The sequence below is a fragment of the Pinus tabuliformis genome, chromosome 7, assembly GCF_031772625.1.
Source record: "Pinus tabuliformis cultivar Carrire ecotype Pingquan chromosome 7, CPIR1, whole genome shotgun sequence".
Classification (NCBI taxonomy): domain Eukaryota; kingdom Viridiplantae; phylum Streptophyta; class Pinopsida; order Pinales; family Pinaceae; genus Pinus; species Pinus tabuliformis.
Genome location: NC_142293.1, coordinates 1,307,150,400 through 1,307,175,543, shown reverse-complemented (window position 1 = coordinate 1,307,175,543; position 25,144 = coordinate 1,307,150,400). Strand labels below are relative to the sequence as shown.

The 25,144-nt window shown below is 34.3% G+C and overlaps 1 pseudogene; it reads right to left on the bottom strand.

Annotated features, from left to right (window-relative positions):
* Positions 1-20,838, bottom strand: part of LOC149252326 (magnesium-chelatase subunit ChlH, chloroplastic-like) — a 32,024-nt pseudogene extending 11,186 nt beyond the window's left edge.
* Between the last annotated feature and the right edge of the window lie 4,306 nt (positions 20,839-25,144).

The window sequence follows — 25,144 nt, the reverse complement described above, 5'->3', positions numbered from 1 at the left end:
GCTCTCAACATATCAAACTTTGGATTCCATTCGTTCTAGTAAAAATAAACACTATAACCTATACTACCACCATCAACAAAACAATTGCCATAATTCCTAATCGATTTATCTCCTTCGGTAAGAGATTTGAGAATTATTGAATTGCGAAGCTTGTAAGTGTGTTGAACACTAAAAAAAAGGTGGTTTTTGATACTTAATTTTAATAGTAGAAATGTAGGTATTATATAATACATTTGATGGAGATTTATCATAAGGGCCAGAACCACAAAGTTAATGATTGAAAATGGTGAAGGTGTTTTGTATGCATTAATTTGGGACTCATTTTATCCATCACCCAAGCGTGAGCTCTACTCTAGCAATATAGAAAACCAGTGTATGGTCCCACCCTTCCCTTACCTGTGGATGAAGCAAGTGACTAATTTATTCCTCTTCCTCTGACCTATGTGAATTATGAGTCCTCTTTAATTTTTTTGTGAAATTGAGTTCATATGTTCTTCGTGGAGGTGCGAGCCAAAGGAGAGAATCTGTCTTTCTTTAATTATATGGAGCTTGGCACGCAACCATGCTTCTGGTTGTCCATGGATGTAAATATACAAATAAACGGTTTTGTGATATGCATTTCATTCCCAAGGTGGGGATCCTCTACTTATCCCACATGGTGAAATATAATAACGGGGATAATATGTGAGATTTTATGATAACGTAGATGTATTTGTTATATTATAGTGATGATATACGAGGTTTATAATGTGATATTATTTATCCACAAGCAACTTAAAAACGAAGATGAATAATTTTTAATCAAATTGTGTTAAAGGATTTCAATGATCTTTCTAAAAAAAATTACTTAGGACAGAGACCAAGAACAAATATGTTTTTTTTGGAAATAGATGAAAAGGAAATACTTTATTTACGAAAATGATCGAGAAGAATAACATCTAATTTGTACGAATATATTATAATGTTAATATTATTAAATTTAATAACTTTCGATTAATATAATTTTAGTTTTAATATAGTATTAAATTTGATATATAATAATATATATTAAGATATATATTAATGTCATAAAATTAATATACATATATATTATATCATAATATTAAGGTAAAGAGCTTTAAAATAATATTACATCTAATATAACACAATATAATATTATATAATGCGTCAATATTATGTTTGAAGATTATGGATATTAATTTTATGTTTTATAATAATAATTAACTAATATAATACAAAAAAATAATATAATTTGATGTTATATTAAACATAGTATTATATAGATAGAGGGTTAAAGAAGGAAAGATAAACACAGATATAGATATAGAGGATAGGGGAGAGAGGAATGAAAAAGATACACAAAGGCAATTACAAATATTATATAGTATTATATAATATTTAACATTATTGACCATAAAGGAAGAGAAAGTGAGACTTTTACAAAAGGTACAAGAAGTTGGATTTAGAAAGTCGAGAATATTCTGGTCTTCCACTGAAATAAATGCATTGATTTCAGTGTAGATGTTTATTTCTAATCTTATTTGATTGATTGCACTAGATGCATGATTTCAATGTAGATGTTTTTTTCTAATCTTATTTTATTGATTTCACTATATTCATTGATTTTAGTGTCGATGTTAATTTTCAATCCTATTTGATTGCTTGCATTAGATGCATTGATTTCAATGTAGCTGTTGATTTTTTATTTGATGTAATGAGATGTATTATGTATATTCATTTCAAAGTAATTAGATTAATAGTGTGCATTGATTTCAGTGTAAGCCCAAAAAATTATTGACAACGTGCATTGATTTCTAAGATACAATAATTCAACCATAAATAAAATACGTGAACTTTCATCTTAAACAAAATGTTTACTTACTTGAAATGTTTGCTTCTTGAAACTGCAAACATTGTGTAATTGATTGCCTTCTTATTGTTCCCATTCTCCATCATTCAACATTATTAGTCACTTTGCATTCAAATGAGGTAACAGAAAATAACTAACCGTAAAAATTACTTGGGTTTAACACCCAATAGGTCACAATAATTGACTTTAGAGAAAGCTATTATTAATATTAGAGAGCAAGAGAGACAAGATAATAATGGAGGAAGGGTACTAAACAATAACATACGCCTGCTGGTTTAGTCTCCACTAGGCTTAAAATTAAAACATGAAAAAAATTGATCACAGAGGTTTTCATTTTGGTATTTTTGCTTGTGAGTCCATGGTTGTTCATCTTGATTCGAGGCTTCATCTTCACTTTCCTCGCCATGAGGTAGTGATGTATCTTCACCTCATTTCTTCCCCAGTGATGGAAAGATTGAATTCTTATACTTGCCCTTCTCAAGATTATGACATGCTTGATAGGAGAATTTTCCCTCTCACTATTTCCATTGTCAACCATCTGATTGTCAGCTATGATGTCTTCATCATTCATTGATGTAACGTCTGCACACACAGTAATATTAATGAGATCATCACAATTTAAATTCTCTCTGGCTTTGTCTTCTTCTGCCATGTATTTGCAATCAGCTTCATATGGCTCGTCCAATTCATCTTGAACACTTTGTTACTCTTTACACCCTTCTTGAAGATCAACTCGTGTTTCTTTAATCTCAGGATATTGCACAACAGACTGTGCCTCTTGATTCTCGTGGTCATCAATAGAACCACATTGTTTTTCTGAAATTTCTTCTGACTCGAACATACTACTCATGTTAATGCCTCCAAATGCCCACATGAGAAAAACATCATCATCAGAATCAAAAATATCTAAAAGTATAGAAATGTTGTTAAATTCCAGCTTATATCACTTTATGTTGCTTTGAGATTTCTTTTTGACTCCACACGGTCCTCCAACGAGCTCCAACAACCCCGTTACCATGCAGGCGGGAAAATTCTCCCTTTGGCAGCTCTTCAACTGTAGAACCTTGTAGACTGTGGCTTTTGTGCCATGCAGGTCTCAGTGCCCTCGGCTCTGGTGACGAGCAACAAAAGGACCTCTCACAAGCTGGAATCACAATCAATATCTAATTCTGATGTATGTAATTAGCAATTTCTAATAACACATATTTCTGAAGATGGGTTTAAATCAACAAGAAATTTTGCATTTTCATTGTGGCATATAATAACTTAGAAGAAAATTTACCCAATTGGTTTAGGAATCTCCTCAACTTGCAACTTGAGTTTCTCAAACAATTAAATTTCCAGGATAAATATGCTAGATGATTCTGACAGCAATACCGGATCGTTGCTATCCAAATGCTCCCTCTGCAGCCTAAGAAAAAAAAGGGTTGAATGCAGCTACTGTTGGTCAGTCACACACCGTCTGTGGGATGTTTGTGGCTCACAAACAGTAGATGCGTTCAACCCCTTAAGAAAATTTATTCTGTAGATTAAAGAAAGCTCTTTATGGACTAAAGCAAGCACCAAGGTCCTGGCATGAAAAGATTGATTCATTTTTTTCTGCAACTTGGCTACAACAGAAGTAAAAATGACCCTAATCTGTATACCACGAAAGATTAATAGGGGCGCATAGTGTTGATTTATTTGTATGTAGATGATTTAATTATTACAGGTGTTGCTATTTCTCTAATTAAAGAAATCAAGTAACAAAGGTCACAGGTGTTCGAAATGAAAGATCTTGGTGAATTAAGATACTGTTTGGGTCTTCAGATTTGGAGAGATTCAAGACAAAAAAATTTGTCCCAGGGTAAGTATGTCAAAGGTCTACTGCAAAGATTTAGGATGGATCAGTGTAAGGCTGCAACAGTACCACTACAGTAGAACATTAAACTTGAGAGTGAGGATGGCTCTAAAGAGGCAAATGCGACACTTTACAGACATCTGGTTGAGAGCTTAATCTACCTAACCACTACTAGACCAGATTTGGCTTATGTAGTCAGTGTGCTAAGTCAATACATGTCCAAGCCACTTGAGAGTCATTGGAATGTAGCAAAATGAGTTTTGAGGTATCTACAAGGTACTATAGACTATGGTATTATTTATACTAATTCCTCTGATGTTAGATTGATAGGGTTCACAGATTTCGAGTGGGCTGGAAATGTAGACAACCATAGATCCATAACAGGCTATGCATTCAGCTTTGGATTCGGGGTGATTACATGGAGAAGCAAGAAACAGAACACAGTTTCCTTGTCTTCAGCAGAAGTAGAGTATCAAGCCATGTGCACAGCGACATGTGAGGGAGTTTGGTTGCGGAGACTTCTCCAGGATGTTGGGGAAGAATAAAAAGATGCAACAATAATCAGATGCGACAATTAAAGTTCAATCAAACTTACTGATAATCTGGTGTTTCACAAGAACACTAAACACATTGATACACAATTCCACTTTGTCAGGGAGAAAGTGCAATCAAAAGAAATCCATCTTGTATATTGTAATACATGTGATAATGTTGTAGACATTTTCATTAAGTCTCTTGGAAAAATTAAGTTTGAAATGTTTAGGGATATGTTAGGCATATTTGTGAACCCCTTCTCCATTAAGGGGGAGTGTTAGAGATAATGAATAATATCCTAGAATAGTGAATTGGTTCACAGTACCTGAGGATATGAATTAGTTTCTATTTCCTAGGGTATGGTTCTAGCTTCCCTAAATCCATGATTGCTATTTAATGTGTGATGTACATGGACAATATAGAGCATTCTGCAGAGCCAAACTCTCCTGGTTTAGACTCTCTATCGTAGAGCTGACCAGTGGCTATTTTTTTATTAATTCAAACATCACTTTTTAACATGGTATCATAGCTACAGGATGGAGGAACCTATATGCTAAGTGAAGAATCTGCCTGACGCGCCTGAGTCAAAAGTGTCACATGGTTTGGGCACGGAATAGTGCCGATTCACGTGTGTCAGCGAGAAAATCGCGCCAATTCACTAGAAAAACTTGCATAGTTTTTTATTTTGCAGATCAGCACGAGGGCTTGGTGTAAAATCGCTCCAACCTTGCTGCATGGTGCGCTGCTGTCTGCATGCGATCAGAGGTCTGTGTGACGTTTATTAAGTATTAAGAGAGGCCGAAGCTGATCGCAAACATAAGAATTGTAACAACAGCCGATTTGAATCCTCCTCATATGCCCAAATCCGACATCATCATCATAACAATAATCTAAATTTAGCTTTATTCATTACTTCCATATATATATATATATATAATCTTTTCATATATCGTTTTTGTTAACTTATTAATTTCCTTATAGACCTGATTAGAAGTGATATAAGATAAAGATGATTTTCTATTCATAATATTAGATAAATGGCGTAGAACACAATTCTACGAAGATAATTCTTATTTATCCATTGAAGTACGAACCCCAAAATCACGATAGACTTGAAGGTGACTAAATCCATTTTCTAGAACCAACATTAACACAAGTTTGAGTGGCATTAATTCATAGAATTGTTTGTTTCATTTCCTATACTATACTATACTAGTAAAGAAAAATGTATCATGACTAACATAGAGATGAGAAATTAACCCAACTTCTCTTCTAAGAGTGGTTTGCGTGAGAGATACCATTGAAAAAATCTCATGAAATTTCTTTATTTATGATTTTATGGGAGATGTACTTTGGAAAATGAAAATATTTTTTTGTGAAGGAAAGAATTGATGATATTTATAGTTTTCATTGCATATTGTAGAGGTATAATGAAATTTTTCCTTAAACAACTTACATTTAAGAAGGGGAAATTTACATTTCAAAGTTTTCATGTTTGAACACCAAAATTTATGTGATTCTTTAATGATAGTTCCTCTTCAATCATTTTTTAGATTTCTCACTTATTTTAATTATAGTTACACCTCTTTCTGAGTGGCATTAATTCATAGAATTGTTGTTTCATTTCCTATACTATACTAGTAAAGAAAAATGTATTGTGACTAGCTTAGAGATGAGAAATTCACCCAACTTATCTTCTAAGAGTGGTTTGCCTGAGTGATACCATTAAAAAAATCCCATGGCATTTCTTTATTTATGATTTCATTGGAGATGTACTTTGGAAAATGAAAATATTTGTTTGTTAAGGAAATAATTGATGATATTTTATAGTTTTTATTGGATATTGTAGAGGTATAATGAATTTTTTCCTTAAACAACTTACATTTAAGAAGGGGAGATTTACATTTCAAGGTTTTCATGTTTGAACACCAAAATCTATGTGATTCTTTAATGATAGTTCCTCTTCAATAATTTTTTAGATTTCTCACTTATTTTGATCATAGTTACACCTCTTTTTGAGTGGCATTAATTCATAGAATTGTTTGTTTCATTTCATATACTATACTAGTAAAGAAAAATGTATCGTGACTAGCATAGAGATGAGAAATTCAGCCAACTTCTCTTCTGAGGGTGGTTTGCGAGAGAGATACCATTAAAAGAATCCCATGTCATTTCTTTATTTATGGTTTCATGGGAGATGTACCTTGGAAAATGAAAATATTTTTTTTTAAGGAAAGAATTGATGATATTTATAGTTTTCATTGCATATTGTACAGGTATAACGAAAATTTTCCTTAAACAGCTTACATTTAAGAAGGGGAGATTTACATATTTAGGTTTTCATTTTTGAACACCAAAATCTATGTGATTCTTTAATTATAGTTCCTCTTCAATCACTTTTTAGATTTCTCACTTATTTTGATTATAGTTACACCTCTTTCATAGAGTTGCACAATAAAATAATTTGGGAATTGGTTTCATTTTATATCATATAAAAACAATGTATTCTTGGACTTTCATATCTTTTTTTAATAGAATCTCATATGCTAAATATGTATTACTTAAAAGTATCAATATAAGTATGTTTCTTATAGCTAAGCATTTAAGTTTCTAAAGTTTTTTCCAACATCAAATCTATAGCGTACCAATGCCAACCAATGATACATATTTATAAATTATTGTTGGTTTATAATTACTAATAAGGTTGATGGACCAGAAAACATAATCCTCTTCATAATTTTAGTTTCAAAAAATTCTTCTCAACTTTGAGTGTAGTTCCGAAGTGGTTTCGTCTTCTTTTTAAGGATTACTTTTTCTCCAAGTTAACCAATGTTTCAGCCCTCTATCTATCTTTCCTTAAGAAGTTTTCATCAAAGAATGAAATCCTTTAATTTTTCATCTAAATAATATAATGTGATAGGATCTTGTGTAGGTAATTACATCTATTCCAAGCATTTATTCCTGTCGTTATTTTATCCAACTTCCAATTTTACAAACAAAATAATTACCAATTAGGGCGATGTTGAAATTATTTATTTTTAATGATGGAATAATTTTGATACCTTTTGATTAGTATATTGATCTAGTCCTTTATTGAGTAGAGAGATATGTAATTTTCATTTGTGAAATGATCCAAAAGACCATATCCTTGAATGAACCTCTAAATATTCTTAGTTACAAGATCCTTTAAAAAAATAAAAATCATCTTAATACTCCATCCACCTAGATATTTTGGGATAGTACGATTTTTTAGGAGGCTAACACCACCCCTTTCTTTTCAACTTCTCCAAAGTAAGTAAATCTAAATAATTATTGTCAAATTTCGTCCAAGAGACTTTTAAAATCCATTCAAAGAACATCCAATGTATGGGTGTCTCTTTAGGATCCACATTAACCAAAACAAGTTTACCACTTTGGATGGGCATATGTTATAATAGGTATCACACATTTTCCCCCCTTTGACTAGTAACCACTACCCATTCACCTTTCTTATATAAAATGGGTTTCGAATGAAAACTTAGGTATTTTAAACTAGCATATAGATTCCTTACCTACTATGAAAAAAATGTGATCTTTGATACTTTTTAGTCTTGGATAGACCCTAGAAAAAAATTGACTACCTATAAATATTTATCTACATTTTAGAGACATAATAAAAGAATTCCATGATCTCTCAACGTTTCTCAACCACTCTACTAGATGATTAATAGATGGTTAGTATATTGTCAACAAAAAGAAGATGGGTGGCATTACAATAGCTAACCATGTTAATTCCTTTTAGGATTCCATTCCTAGAGGTTCCCCTTAGGGATATGCTAGGTCATTTTACTTATAAGAGCAAGAGGATAGTGGATAAATGACATATTTTTCTAAGACCCCTCTCAAGTTTGGAAAAAGGGGAGGTCATGCAATTTAGGAGAACTACAAATGAAATTGAGTTGATACGTATCATTACTCAAGTGATAAAACCATGTCAAATACCTAAGTGAATTAGAATATGTCTCATGATAATGAGTCTAATATATAACCAACTCATTCGGTGAAGAAGTGTAGTGTATGTGGACCAACATTTCAATCTATTCATTACTTTCTATGTAATGTTAGTTACCAAAATACCTCTAGATGAGGAGATACAAGAGGCATCAAGTGAGAGGGTGCATGGTATCGACACCACCAAACATGTATAGTTGTGGACATACCATTGTACCGTCATCAAATATGAAAGGTGGTAATTATTACAAAGCACAACACATTGTGTGCCATTACTTTATTTTGATGCTGCATGATTCTGAATTTTATGGTAATGTGTAATTAATATTAGGTTGAAGATACTAATTGTAACCATATATGGTTTTCATTATTTGGAGCTACTCGTGGGAATTATCTTATGATATCCTTTCACACTTGATTATCATGATTTCTTGCAGGGATTAAGAGGTTTAGAATGTTATCATAGTTCACAGATGGAAATTTATTCATCATATCATGTGGCATTTATATCTCTAGACATTCTTGTTAAAGTTGCATGAAGTGAATACCCTAAAGTTTATTCCAAGATCTTTCAACAAAGTGCTACCTTTTCCTTTTCTTTTTTTATTTATCCTCTGAGCATGCTAGATTTCAATATATTAGTATTTGGCATTTATCAAATATTCCATATCCGCCTTTATCTATTGTTTCCCATCTAAGTGGTGTCTTGCTCAACTTGTCATCTTCCTAGACTTGTCTCGGGGTTTTTCATTTCTAGCTATAGACTCACCCCTGCTGGGTCACAATAGTCATTAGTTCTTTTGGAGTATGGAATTATCCATGCCAACACAATGAGATATTTCTCATAAGCTGTTAAATATTATCAAAGTATATGGGAAACATGTGCTAATGAAAATGTGAAATATTTGCTTGAAACTACCATGAGCACATGCCATAGATTATATAGGCTAAGCTTGTTGAGTTAGAGAGAGATATCACTAGAGATTGTGCCTTATTATTAGACATAGACATCCTATCTTAGGCACATGGGCTTCACTCAATGAACCTATGACATATCACGTGCATTTATGGCATACTAAGAGATACCCTTAGTTTGACTACATATTGTAAAATACCTCTAAAAATTCTTTATTTAAGAACATAATACACCTTCCCAATTTAAAAAACCCGTAATTTCACTACATATTGTAGGTATGCATTTTTTCAGTAATATTTTTTAATCTCCCTTTATATTTTTTCATTAACTTTGAGATCCATTTTTTATACACAACATATACAAACCCTTTACCCCCTATTATATGCTAAATATATTATGTCATTTTTTCCTCAATATACATTCCCCTATATGAATGCATGTGTTATGGTATTTATCTCACACTAAATCCCCTTTGATCTTAGGTAACCTTTTGGATATGAACATGGGTCATGGAAGAGGTAGAAAAAAAAATACATGCATATTGTCGATCTATACTAGTATATGAAGACATTGTTGGCTTATGTTCTACAAGACCATAATGAAGCTTACGGGGAGATCCTTCTAATGATAGATGAAGTCTATGTGTATATGAATATCATAGGTTGGTGTATGAAGAGGATTGAGGACCAATTTAACCCTACACCAGACCTAGGTGGCTCTTCTCAGCGTGGAACTGAAGCCATAGTGGTGGGGCCTTCAAAATCCTTTCAGCCCCATGCTCTCTTTCTATTAAATCAATTTCTATTTTTGGTTATTAGTATTTAAGATAAATAATCATGGTTGGTTAGATAACATCTACTGATGGGTGGGAACATTTTCAACTTTTGCATATGATTTTGTATTTCAAAATTAGATTGCTAAAAGTTAGGTTTTGCTACTTGTATAGTCTGTTTAAGTGGTAGATCATGGAAAACCAATTCTCTAATGTATATGTATGTTTTATCAATAAGTATAATTTAACTTCATCCAAGAAAAATGTTAGTTACTAAAATAGGGATGACAATACATTCTTGTTCTCCTTATGTATCATTGATCTTTAGTTATCTAAAAAATAAAAAAAGGTAATCTAAAAAAAAAAAAAATAGGCAATGTTGAGTTCCAATCTGTTATACTGTTATACTCCTGATCTATATGAGCTCCAACGATTTGTGCTCTAAATAATGTAAGTGTGGTGGGAATTTCATATGGGGGAAGTGGTGTGTCATGATTATGTTGAGGAGGGAGAAATAAATACCACGATGACATTTCTTCTTCATTTAACCCAGATTATGGTGATAGTATTCAATTGAAAGGTGATGGATATAGAAGAGAAGTGTGGTATAAGTGGCTCGAAGGTTACGGTCTATTGTGTTATTTATTGAAATAGGGTTAGTAATACTTTGAATTGATTGTTTATTTCCTCAATGCAATCCAAGGGGAATATTATTCATCTTTTCATCTAAAAAGCTTTCAGTAAAAAAAACATGCCAGGCCTCGCAAAAGGTATGGTAGAGGGATAATTAAATAACATTTTTATTGTATATATTATTTAATATATTTATATATAGAATTTCATCTCCAATTTTTTAGTATATATATATATATATATATATATATATATATATATATATATAATATGATTGATTTTTTAAAAGAAGATTATCATAATATTTTAAAGTTTAAAAGTGTTATAAAATTATTATAATATTATTAAATTTAAAGATAGTAAAGATAATAAAGAAAACTTTAAACATATATATTTATTTTGAAGCTTAAAAATTATGTGAATTTTAAAATGCGAAGCTTAAAATACCTCATTGTATTTTTTAAAAATATTTAATTTTTAAAATAAATAGTTTTATATAATAAAATTTAAATGAATCTTTTTAAATAAAATAATGTTAGATAAAAATAAATCAACAATTACATGTTCCTACGAAAACATAATGTTATAATGAGTCTATTCAATATTTTAATGATTATTTCGATTTGAAATTCATATAGAATTGAAATGACATAAAGAGGAATTAGTAATTGAAAAAATAATTGCAAATTATTGTAAAAGAATTATATTTTATTTTTAAAATTAAATTATTTCAATTCATTTATATATATATATATATATATATAAAAGTATATATATAATTCTTAAACATATTTTTATTTGTAAAATTTTTCCAAAAAAAACAAAGTTATATTCCTATCTTACAACCAAAAAATAAAATAAAAAAATAAATATTATTATATAATTTAAAAACAATATTCTTATTTGAGTGTTATTATATCATAATTTATAAGTTATGTAATTTTAAGTATTATGCATGTGATTAAGTTTATATGTTATGTTTATTTTCTTATGGTTAAATTTTTTGATGAAATTATTTTTTAGTTTGAGAATAATATTATAAATGGTTTATGATAAGTTAAGAGTTTTTCTAGAAGTAAGTAATTAGGGAAGAAGTGAAGCTCCATCTCCTTTTAAACGAAAAGTGGATTATTTTAAGTGTCATGATTGTTTTTGAAAAATAGTCATAGACCAACCCACATTTATAGAAAATAGTCAATGATCATTGTCCTCATTATTAGTTAACATTTGAAATGTGAATAACCATATCAGCTTTAAAAAAAGAATATATATATATATATATATATATCACTACCTAGATATCCACTAGTAGCTAGAGGTTCTAACTAGGTTTGAAACCTACAACTTAATGCACTCTAGACTCACTTGGGTGAAGCCATATTTATGTTACTTGTCTCTAATGACTTAACATAGGAAAAATGGGTATCTAGTAATGTAAAGTCACAGGGACCAAGAGTTGCAAGAATAAATACCTAATTAACATTAGGAACTATAGCTAGTGATTAGGCATCTACCGTCAATTTATAGTTAGAAAAAATTAAGAAAACAATTTTATATATTGTATGTCAATGAATGCAAGGTGGAATAAACCCATTTAACATAGAACTTCATAGTTAATGCTTTTGATAGTATATAATCATCTTCATTTCATTATTATTGTCAATCATGATTAGTTCATTATTTTATTCTAGATTCCTTAATAATGTTCATCCACTCCTATTTATTATGAAAGTAGTAAGCAATATTGGCTGGCATACTTTAATTTTTTTTGAACTTTCTCTAATAAGATACTTTTAATTACTTGACATTGCAAATCACTATTAAATAACATCAACCTATGATGTTTGATGTTATTTACATCAAAACTTGTTGACATCAAAGCCAACACAATTGACTCCTTAGGTAAACATCCTATAGAATTTTCCTAAATGAGAAGATGTCTACAATAATAAGGCATACTAGCCTAGCATATCCTATCCTACCCTCAAAGTGTGACAATAAAATCATGTGTAGATAAAAATTGACCACCTAAATAACTCATTGGTGGAATTGGACTTGCACTCTTGTCATGCCTCTTGGTTTTGGGTTGTCTAAAGGAATCAAACTCATAAGTAGTCAAAAGTTATTATATAATATCTAAACAATATACATAAAAATTTAATTATTTTAATATTAATATTTTTAACTTTTAAACATAAAATTGAACAATTTACTTAAATAGTTTATTATTTTAATATAAATTATTTACCTAGATACGGTGATATGGGGCACGCTTATGGATGGATTTGATTCCTATAGAGTTGACAGGAAGGTGGCAATGGGTTGATTATTGATTGCACATGCAAAGGAGCAGTGAGGGATGATGAATTCCATGACCATTTCACTTTTCATTTTGGTGTTTAATTCCACTGTTGTTTAGAATCAGTCCACACCTTGAACAAATTATGAGGTTGATGGGAAAGTTCTTTAAAAAAACATGCAAATAGTACAAAGCCAGAAGTTGGATCTAGTGTAGGTTGGTTTCTTCTATGTTTCTTCTTTGCTTCTCAGATGGACTTGGATATACTTCGGTATTGCCAAGTAGGGGGAGGAATATTCACCTCTTCTTTGATGGTCAACTAGTAGAGGGTAGATTCATTTTAATTTGAATTTTGTGGTTGGTGACATTAGTGTACTAGGTGATAATGAATCTATAGAGCTCATACTTGTTGGTTTATAATATCCAAAAGTTATGGAAATCAAAGTGGGGGGAGCTACTTAGTGCAAATGAATGGAAATCAATTGGAATAAAAACACACAATGTGTAGGTAAGTTCAATGTAGCTCAAGAGGGAAGGCCCATGATTTCTAAAAGGGAAATTGAAAACTCTTTTCAATAGAAAACAAGCTATAGCAAAAGTGGATGTCATGGATGCAACAATGGAATACTATAGGAAGTTTTCTACATCAATCAAGGAGGAATTTGAAGTGATTCAAAATTTGATTAGAGAAAAGAAAAATAATACTCAATTAATATTGTTGATGTCAAGGTCTCAAATTGGTGTCTAGAATTAATAGTTTCTAAGAGTAGGGACACTAATTATTTTAAGATAGTTGAACTATGATGGCACACTGTATATTTTATTAGGCATATCATAGAGGAAAAAAGGACTCATCAATAAGGTATTCTACATAAATTGAGCTTTACCACAAAAAATATGAAGCCCTACTCAAAGTAATTGAGGGGATCGAAGTGGTTGTGGAGCACCAAATTTTGGATGACGAGACTTAAGCAATAGCGTTTCAACATATCGTAATATACATATCACATATATATATATATATATATATATATATATATATATATAGAGAGAGAGAGAGAGAGAGAGAGAGAGAGAGAGAGATTCATCTGACACTATAGATTATAATAATGATTCTTATTAATAACCATTATACTTCATAAGTTTATATATGTATGAATTTAAATAATAGCCATATCAAAATTCAATATTTACAATATTTTTTTCTAAGTTATAGATCTATTTGTCTATCTATCTATATCATCAATGCTATCCATATTACATTCAAACATTAAATTCAAACAATTATACAACATGTGAACACAATTTGTGATATATATATATGTGTGTGTGTCGCCTTAATAAAATTAAAAATAAGAATATTTTTCTTAAATTTATATAAATATAAATGATATTATTAAGAATCATAACAAATCAATTTTAACTCTAGATTTATCAAGGATCTTGATGAATCAAATTTCTAAAAGTGCAAATGCTTTCTCATGTTTTTTGCTGAAGAAGAGGTTTTTATCTTAAGAGATTTAATTCCTCTCTACACTTGGTAAATTTAAAGTTAAACTGAAGTTTTGCTGGTTTATCTAATAATATACTTTGTCTTCTAAAAATAATAAAAACATTATAAACAATTTTAATTATATATGACAATATTTTATTTTGTTTACTAGGTTATGTGGTTCTTGAGATGACTAACACATCTAATTTGTGGCTCAATATCACTCATGGATTGCACTTAGCATGAGCCACACCAACCCTCAGCATGATTGGACTTTTTCCCATGAAATTTCAAACTGGTGACCCTTACACAAAAAATTCTCTTAACAAAACATCCTATCACCATATACTCTATACCTAGTAAACATATATATATTAACAATAAATAATTTTATAAATATATTATTAATAAACCATAAAAAATATATATATATAAGGTATATTAAAAATTTAATTTTCAATATTAAAATGCATACTAATTTTCTTTCGACGGAAAAACCATATTATATTGATAACAAAATTATATCAATATACTTCTTATACCAGAAAAATGAAAATGTATTATTATCCGAGCATCATCATAAAACAAATCAATGAGAATTACGAATGTCTATACTCATTTTGTGAAGCACTTCAAAAGATGGGAAAATGATTTGCACAACTTATGATGTCCTTATGCAAAATATTTCAATCTACAAAGTTTAAATGGTAAAAGATTATGAGTTTTAATATTGGTTAACATTCAAATTGTCGAAGAAAATGACTTTTAATATTGTTTACCTTATCACAAATGCCAACCAAAAACGCAGGTTTCTAAGTTGATTTTAGTTTTTTACTAAAATATTTTTTAAATAAATTTGCAAAATTCAAATACAAGTCGAGTTATATGATTATTCGAAATCTTTGGATTGTGATAGATTATGAATTTTCGAAATTTTAAATTAATGACTTAAATAATGTAGGTGCCTCGTTCAATAAATCAATATAATAAATATAAGGTTTTTCGTTAATAAATCAATTCATATTATTTCAAATTTTGATTTTGATTTTTTATTTTACTTTACAATATTTGCTAACCCAAAAGATATTTAGCTTGCATGCAGTTCTTGTTAAGGCATAATGCAATTATGTAATTGTCAACATTGAAATAGAACCTCTAATCACATGACATCGTCATGATATTTGTCATTGTTTTATACTTGTAGTAGTGTTCCAACCAACGTATAGCTGGTGGGACACCACTATACTTTTTCTTTTCACCAATACTAGAGCGTATGGACTACACCTAACTTCAACACTTAGTCAATTTTCCAATCAAGTGTTAACAATGCAGCATAATGATATTTACTTCAATTATATTTCATCATCATTATGCAGCAGAAATCAATAACCATACAAGTATACCGCACTTATACTTAGGAGGGGAAACTCCTGTAAAGTATGCTTGTGTCAGTAATAATACAATCTTCAATAATATACAAAGTGTACAAATTTACAATTTTGTTGCTAAGTTGTGCAGCCACCATTGGCTTGCACACTTAGACAAATATCCAAAGCTCGTGTCACAATTCTGCAACACTGCCACTGCTCCTACCCACACCTACACACTTGGAAACCCCAAGTTCTGTTTCAGCACAAGTTGGACTGCCCACCTGAATTTTACACACTTTGTTTGGCGGTCATGTTGCCTTATCGTGCTACCTGTTATACCCTGCATGTGGCCTACGTGCATCAGAACACCAAACACCGCCCACAGTGTCAATACCCGGATTGCATACCAAACTCTGCACACAACTGTTTACCCGGACCCGTGTGTACTTGCCGCAACACATTTGCAACATCCACACTAACTGTCCACTGAAAGTCTGTACACACCTATTCTGCCTGCTTGTCGACGCGGGCACATGAACCACACATCCTTTCAGTCCACCCAACCTGACTTGGCCGCTACAGCCTACCAACAACTCAACCCGACCCACTTGCAACTCTCGACCTTTCGACCTTCGCTGCCCACTGGTTCTGCTTTGCTATTTTGTGCTCAGACTTCTCCTTCTCACTGCGTTCTATGATTCACCCAAGTTGAGTTCGATGATCCGATGTCAACAAACTCTCCTCCATATATACCCATGCTTCCACGCCATGGTGACCTAAGGAAAACGACCTTTTGGCTCCTCCAATGGTCGACCCACTAAATATATAATGTCGACCTGCTCATAAACATACATCAGCTCTCTCATAAAAATATCTCGGCCCAACATATAAATAAGTCACCTAACACTTATAAAAAATCACCGCACTCCACCAATGGGTCCCTCGGGTCGCTAGGATCGGACACCTGCTCACCTGACTTGCCCAATCGCACAACTCATCCAACCGCACGACTCGCCCAACCACACGACTCACCCAATGCCCACACATCTTTCCCGCCTACTATGGGCGCATGCCCACCTAGTCGCCCTTGCCCGATGCGCTCACCAAGTCGCACATCCACCTGAGTTGGTTAGTATGGGTGCCCATTGCACATGGGTGCGCCCGCTATAACTCGGTCGCACATAACCGAATTTCGCCCTGTTTCATCGCACATGCCCAAGTTGGTCAATACGGGAGCACATCGCACATGGGTGCACTTGCTTCAACTCGTGGGATTGACATCCTTCCCCACTCTAAATAAGGTTATCGTCCTCGACAACTCCATCATATGTCACAAAGTGTTGCTAGCTCCAACATAAAAAATATCCATGTTTCCCACCTTCACTTTGTCATCACACAAACCATCAAGGTTCATAACTTCATGTACATGGGCACATCCCCTCAATCCATGATCATCAACAATACCTATCACAATCTACACATGTTGCCTCATCATGGAAGGTTGGCCCCTCCAACTCAAGCTACATGCACTCAGTACAATGTATATCGTATCAACTCATCATGTATCGTCATCATGTGAACCATTGCCATGATACTCCAGCTAAAATAGAACACATCTCCGTACACTTCTGGACCCCCTGACTCATACTAGTCGGGTGACCAGTCCAACCATCAAGCACAAATAATGAGAACTCACCTTGTCATGCCATGATCGGTCATTTCTCCAACATCCTGTCACTGCCTCAACTCGATTAAGGAATCTTGCATCTCCATAAAAATGTGAGTAAGCCATGTTTAGGTCCATGAAGTGGTCTCCATCTCATCTGAAACATGTTGTCCATGATGTTGGTGTCGATGTGCTTTATATCAATCATTCGCATCTATCCAAGCATAATCATCCATGTGTGAGAGGCTCCTTCCCATAATCGGTCAAGATATCCTCCCATCAATCCAACTCTCAATGTGCCATATCCAGGTCCATGAAGAAATATCCATCTCATCTGCAATATGCCATCCATCAAATCTGTCAAAGGGCCAAGTCTACACCTACCTCATCATCCCTTTCACGTGCTACCTATTGTCATAGACTAATCAATAACCATGTCTATCAAATGTGGTTAAGTCTCAAATCCACCCATGCCCAAGTACTACCACCAAGGCATCCTCATCGCTGCAACTCCATCAACTCCAAGGTGTCTTGTCTCTATCACATCCATCGAGTCACTCCCCATGAACACACCCCATAAATGTTCCCAAAGGTATGCATCCCATAATACATCATAGTCAGGTGCACCTATGACCTCAACTCCTCAATGAATTAGATACTCCAAGGCCGCTATAATATGAATTTTCCATTAGCTGCAAATCTCTCAAGTCCTCATGAGCTCCCATGAATCATCTCCATCCAACATTTTGGCAAACATACCCGTCTTAGCCTCAAGTTCCACTACAAGATATCTATGCACTCTATGTGGTATGAATACTCTCATAGGTTGCCCATAAACCAACCATGGCCTTGTTTTACAAAGGCGCACAACATCCGTATTACCTCAACTGTAAAGTATCTCCATGCCACATTAGCAATTCGATCCACACAACATCCATTCCTTGACACTCCTCCTAGGATGCGCCTAGTAACATCGCTATAAGTGCTCTTGCATAATGTCCCTGCACAAAGTATGCCATGCTTCATCTATCCAACTCGATGTCCATGACTGTAGTTTCCCATGTTGTCTACCTGAGAAGACTCATCAAATCCTCATCCTCAACTAGGTTTAGTGCCCTCTGTCACTCAAACCTCATATAGTCATATCATAGGTTCATTCCATCATCATTGTCTCCCCCACTAAAGGTCCACCAATACTGCCTCTTGGTCTTAGCCATGAAGAAGTCCAACCAAGTATCATATCCATGAGCCATGCCTCGCACTTAACCAATTCTCCATATGGCTAAGCATGACTCATCCATCACAACGATAATCATGTTCCTCCCTTGCCACAAGAATTTTCACCTTCTACCATAAGGTCACAAATTCCCCCAACAAGTTCTAAAACAACCAATGTTCCTTCCCTCAATGCACGAGGTCTCATCCTAGTAATCCATGGTAAGGTTGTCCATCACATTGGAAAACTACCATTTCCCATCCCTGCATATGGCCCATGCTCCAAAATCTCCAATGAAACACAAGTAATAACAATACTCACTTCATTGTGAGACTCCTCCATGTGAATGCCTTCATCCATCAATGTCTGCAACATGTACAATCTTGGTCCAACTTGGGAAATCAGTCATGCCTCAAGTTCTTCCTCCATCATTGTCACACCTACAACATCCTCATATATCACGACTTTTTCTTCTTCATTGCAATCTACATCTACATCCTACCCCATTTCCCAACCAAGTAGAAGAAGTTCCCCAAATAACATTCTCTTTCAAGACTTCAAGTTCATCATGAATCCGTGCGTTCTCTTATTTCATATGCCTTAACCCATATAAGGTCTGAAAGAGCCTCCCATGGCATTATTCCCAACTTTCCATGTCTTGTCATTTAGCTTGGCCCAAGTACAAGGTTTCACCCCTGCTCAACTATGTCGCACCTAAGTGCTCAAGCTTCAATACCAACTGAAACCCTATTGTCGTATCTCTACTTCACAATATTCAATCTCCAAAGCCCCACATAAAGAGGGATCTGATACCATCTAGTCACCACCCTATACCTATGATATTCTTTCAACCAACCTATAGTGGGTGTGACACCACTACACTTTTTCTTTTGACCAATACTAGAGTGTATGGACTACGCTTAACTTTAACACTTAGTGAATTTTCCAATAAAGTGTTAAAAATCTTGTAGAATAACATTTACTTAGATTATATTTCATCATCATTATGCAGCATAAATAAATAACCATACAAGTATAACACACTTATTCTTGGGAGGAGCAACTCCCGCAAAGTCTGCTAGTGTGAGTAATAATACAATCTTCAATAATATAAAAAGTGTACAAATTTACAATTTTGTTGCTAAGTCATGTAGCCACCATCAGCCTACACACTTAGACAAATACCCAAAGCTCGTGTTGTAGTCATGCAACATTTTCGTTGTTATTTCCCACACCTGCACGCTTGGAAACCCCAAGTTTTATTTCAGCGTAATTTGTACTACCCACGTTCAACATCCACATGAATTCTACACACTTCATTTGGTGTTCGTGTCACCCTATTATGCTACTAGCTATACCCTACATGTGACCTTCTCATAGTGGAACACCAAACACTGCCAACTATTTCAATACCCAGACTGCGTACCAAATTCCACACACGACTGTTTACTCGAAGCCTTGTCTCCCTGCCACAACACATTTGCCACGTTCACCCAAACTGTCTACTAAAACTCTGCACGTAACTATTTTTCCTGCTCGTCGACGTGGATGCATGACCTACACATCCTATTATTCTGCCCAACTTGACCCAACCGCTACAACCTACCCGTAGCTCGACCCGACTCGCCTGCAACTCTTAGCCTTTCAACCTTCGCTGCCCACCGTTTATGCTTTGTTTTTCTACGCTCAGATTTATTCTTCGCACTGTGTTCTACGATTCACCCATGTCGAGTTCGATGATCCAATGTCAACAAGATCTCCTCAATATATACCCATGCTTCCATGCCATGGTGACTGAAGGGACATGACCTTTCTTATCCTCCAAAGGTCGGCCCACTAAATGTATAATGTCGACCTGCTCATAAACATACATCAGCCTACTCATAAACATACGTCAACCTTCTCATAAATATACATCAACCCAACATATAAATAAGTCGACCAACTCTTATAAAAACTCGTTGCACTCCACCATGGGTCACTTAAGTCACTTGGGTCTGCCACGTGCTCACCCGACTTGCCGAACCGCATAACTCGTCCAACCGCATGAATATCCTAACCGCACGACTCACCTGACGCCCACATGTCTCACCCACCCACTGTGGGTTCACACCAGCTCAGTCATCCTCACCTGATGCTCTCACCAAGTCGCATATCCACCTTATTTTGTTAGTACAGGCGCTCATCGTAATGGGCATGCCCGCTACAACTCGGTCACACATAACTGAATGTTGCCCCATGTCATCGCACATGCTCGATTTGGTCAATACAGGCATCCGTCACACATGGGCTTGCTCGCTTCAACTCATGGGCTTGACGACATCTAACGCATTTGCAAAGACCAAAACTTTAAAGAAAGAGGGTGAGCGCTAAAGTTGGCACTAAGTGTTGTGCTTCTCGTATCGTATATATTCTTTATTTTGTGAATTTTAAAGACAACATAGTGCCAACATCAAGATTGAAGACACAAAGAGAGGAATTTCTCTCGAAAAATATATTGCATGGGGTTCCTTCATATCCACTTGGGATGGGTAATCTTCAACTCATTTGGAAGATAAAGCAACTCACTTGGAAGATAAAGTTTTAACGCAGAGTTTCGAGTTGGTTTGAGATTTGTAAGTGCTTGTTGAGAGATATTTTCAACTTCTATATATAATGTTAGAACTAGTTGGATGTCAATCCATCTACATATATGTATTATATTTGTTATTTCAAAATAGTTTTTTGTTTGTGAATATTTTCTATTTTTATTGTAACTATGTTTTCTTTCTTTGTATAAAGGGAGGGCCCATGAAACGTAGAGCTTGATAGTTAATCACCCTATGTAAATAAGTAGAATAGAAAGATTTATGTGTGTTGTATCTTTTTGTTTTAATTCTCTTGTTTTTCCACCATGATTTAATATTTGTTGCAGCTCCCTGGTGCTGAGTGGGGTGGGCGGTTTCTAAGTTGTGTTGTGTAAATTGCCCAAATTTTGCAGTGTATTTCAGAGTTTGAATCACTGGGTATGCGATTTGGACTATAGGCAACATGGATATGATATTATAGTATGAGATTACAACATTGCGAATCATGTGTTGTTGCATTATCTGAAGACCTTCCTATCTATGTTATGTAAAGGCCTACGTGGAAATATTTTCACATGAGTTCCATTCCAGCGTCGGATAAGAAGAGGAGTATCCTAGAAGCTACTGGCTATGTCTATGCGTGATGTTCAAGATCCATCCATTCAAACCCCTTGAAGTGTTTAAGAAATTCCTTACCCAACAAGGGTGTCATGGTTTTGGCTATTATAGATTAGTGACCCTTGGCTCTTGGGATGTGGCTCATTTCATCAGTGACTATCAAACACCTATGATTGGGCCATTATCACATCCATTTCCGGGATATATTTTGCATCGTGGCCTCTGTAGCATTGTTGGCTCATTTATAAATAGTGGGTCGTAGATCATGATGGTTGTGTCCTGTCTCATTTTCTTATTTATGTGGGGACGAGATCTCTACACCATATCTCATGTATACATGTTGCGACATCTAGTATAAGAGATGGATACATGGGTGCTCATGTCCACATGTTACGATGTCTAGCATTGGAGATGCATTCTCGGGGTTCTATGGGATCTGAAGTCGTGCTACCTAGCATTGTTAACGTAACAAAGTGTGACAGACATTTCTTGAAATCCTTAGTAGAAACTGGATTTAAATGTAAATAATCTTGCAATTCAATATTAGACGAAAGAACAGATGGAGTCATGATGCAGTGATTTGTCACTCTGGTGCAATATGCTTGCATTTGCAACAAACATAGATTTCAGACGAGAATCAATGACAAGGAAATCGTAGTGTCTGTGTAAAATTGTTAGAGAAGAAATAAGGATCGCGATGAAGAATAATTACACAAACTTTCAATAAATTGAAAGAAAATTGGAATCGAGAATGATTTGATTACTCAATATTGGTTTGAGAATCAATACATAAAGAAACTAAGTTAATATTAGTTGTACATGCAATAACTATGGATAATTAAAGTTAACTAAAGCTAAGTGTGCTTTATGTTATGTTAATGTGCACATGCACCACATGCAACCACTAGAGTTAACTAAGTAAATCCACGTGCACACCACATGTAAGCACTCGAGTTAACTAACTAAATCCAAGTGCACACCACATGTAAGCACTTGAGTTAACTAACTAAATCCAAGTACACATCACATGTAATAACTAGAGTTTAACTGAAGCTAATTAAGGATAACTAGGTGCATGTACACCAACAACCCCCCTTAAGCATAACTTAGGTGAGTGTGATACAAAATGAAGGAGTCCCGACAACAAGGCCATTTTAGGTACCCATATACAATGCATGAAAAGAGGAAAGAGGGAAAACCCAGTGGGAAGAAAACACACCCTCAAAATATAATGCAAAAAGTAGAGAAACGACAACTCCTAGGAAGTCATGTCATTCACCCTGAGAAAATCTCACATAAATCAAAACTTCTACTTAGTGAAAGTCTTGGTGAAGCTACCAATAGTCTACTCGGAAGTGGGATAGTACTGAAGATCGATGATCCCAGCATGAATTAGTTATTTTATGAAGTGCATGTGGATCTTGATATGTTTGGCATGTTGTCACTGCATTGGATCTCTACAAAACTTTTGCGTAATTTGATTATCATACCAGATAACAGTTGGATGATGGACACTTATACCAAGCTTAGATAGGAAATTTTGTAGCCAAATGGACTGAATAGTGGCATTGACTGCTCCTCTATACTCAACCTTTGCTGATGATGAAGAGATGGAAACCCGCTTCTTGCTTGACCAACAAATTGGGTCAGATCCCAAACTAAGTACATAATTGGAGTTGGAATTGCGATCGATGTTGCCACTAGCCCAATTTGAGTATGTGAACCCAATGCGATCCAAAGAACAATTTGTTGCATAATGAATCCCATAGGTGATTGTACCCGATACATATCGAAGGATGCACTTTTCATATTTCCAGTGTAACTCATGTGGCTCTTGCATGTATCTAGAAACTTCTCCTACGACATATGAGAGATCAAGATAGGAGTGAGTGAGATAAATAAGACTTCCCACAAGCTAATGGTACATTGTGCAATCAACCAATGGTGTGTGTTTGTCATTCTCAAGATTTATCCTTGATAAGAAAGGTGTGGCTGCTAGCTTGCAGTCACTCATGTGAAATCGTGCCAAAATATCTCTAACATACTTTGGTTGAGAAATGGTAATCCCAGAACCACTCTCATTGATCTCTAGTCCAAGGAAGAAATTTAGCAAGCCCATGTATGTCATAGAAAACTACTTATACAATGTGGTTTTAATCTCAATAATGGCAGAAGATGAATTACGTGTTATCAAAATATCATCTACATAGAGTAATATGATCAATAAGGAGTCAATTTTCTTCAAAAAATAAACATTGGAATCAGTTTTTCATTGTAGAAAATTTTGAGATAACAAATAGGAATCAATCTTTACATACCACACTTTAGGTGCTTGTTTGAGGCCATAGAGAGACTTCTTCAGTTTGTATACGAGAGATGAATTTTGCATGTATCCCTATGGCTTCTCCATGTAGATTTCGTCCCTTAGATCACTGTTGAGAGAGGAATTCTTCACATCCATATGATGCACCTCTCGTGCTCTTGCTACTACAATGGAGAGAGCTAGCCAAATGAAATCCATTTTTCCCACTCGATCAAAAGTCTCATCGTAGTCAACACCATGTACCTGTTGAAAAACTTTCACCACTAACCTTGCCTTAAATCGACTAACTTGGCCATTTTCTTCTTTCCTTGTCCAGTAAACCCACTTGCACCTCACAAGTTTATGATTGAAAGGTAGCGGAACCAGATCCCAACTCTGGTTTTCAATGAGATAGTTGCATTCCTCATCCATAGATGCTTCCCTTTCATGATGCCCAGTTGCTTCTGCATATGTCTATTGTAGATGCATGCATCATATAACTATGTATGGGCATGCATGGCTCCATATCTAAGAGTTCTTGTGGATCTTCCTCAGACTGAGGTAAGGTGGTAAGATCATATAGGAGACCACTCATGCTGTGCCATTTTTGTTTTGAAAGTCATCGAGAATCTTCCAAACTACATGATGAAGTATGATCCAATGTTCAACAATTGATGGTCCAAGGGGTGTCATAGGACAAGGCTCATCTAGATCAGAATTCTAATCTGAATTAACATCTGCATACCCATCAATTTATGTTGAGGGAAACATTGCAATAGGATCACCTGGTGGTGCATGCAAAGCATCTTCTTCAAAATTTACACTCCTTTCAATAAAGAGCACTTCAGTATTGATATAAAGAAATTAGTACCCTTTAACTTCATCAGAATATCCAACAAACATGCATGCCTTACTCTGAGGGTCCAAAGCCTTTCTCTTCTCTGTAGGAATGCAGGCCCATGCTCGAGATCCGAAAATGCAGAGATGACTGGCTTCAAATTGCATGTGAGTCCAAGCCTCAAAAGGTGTTTTTCCAGTAACAGATTTATGAGGAGATCT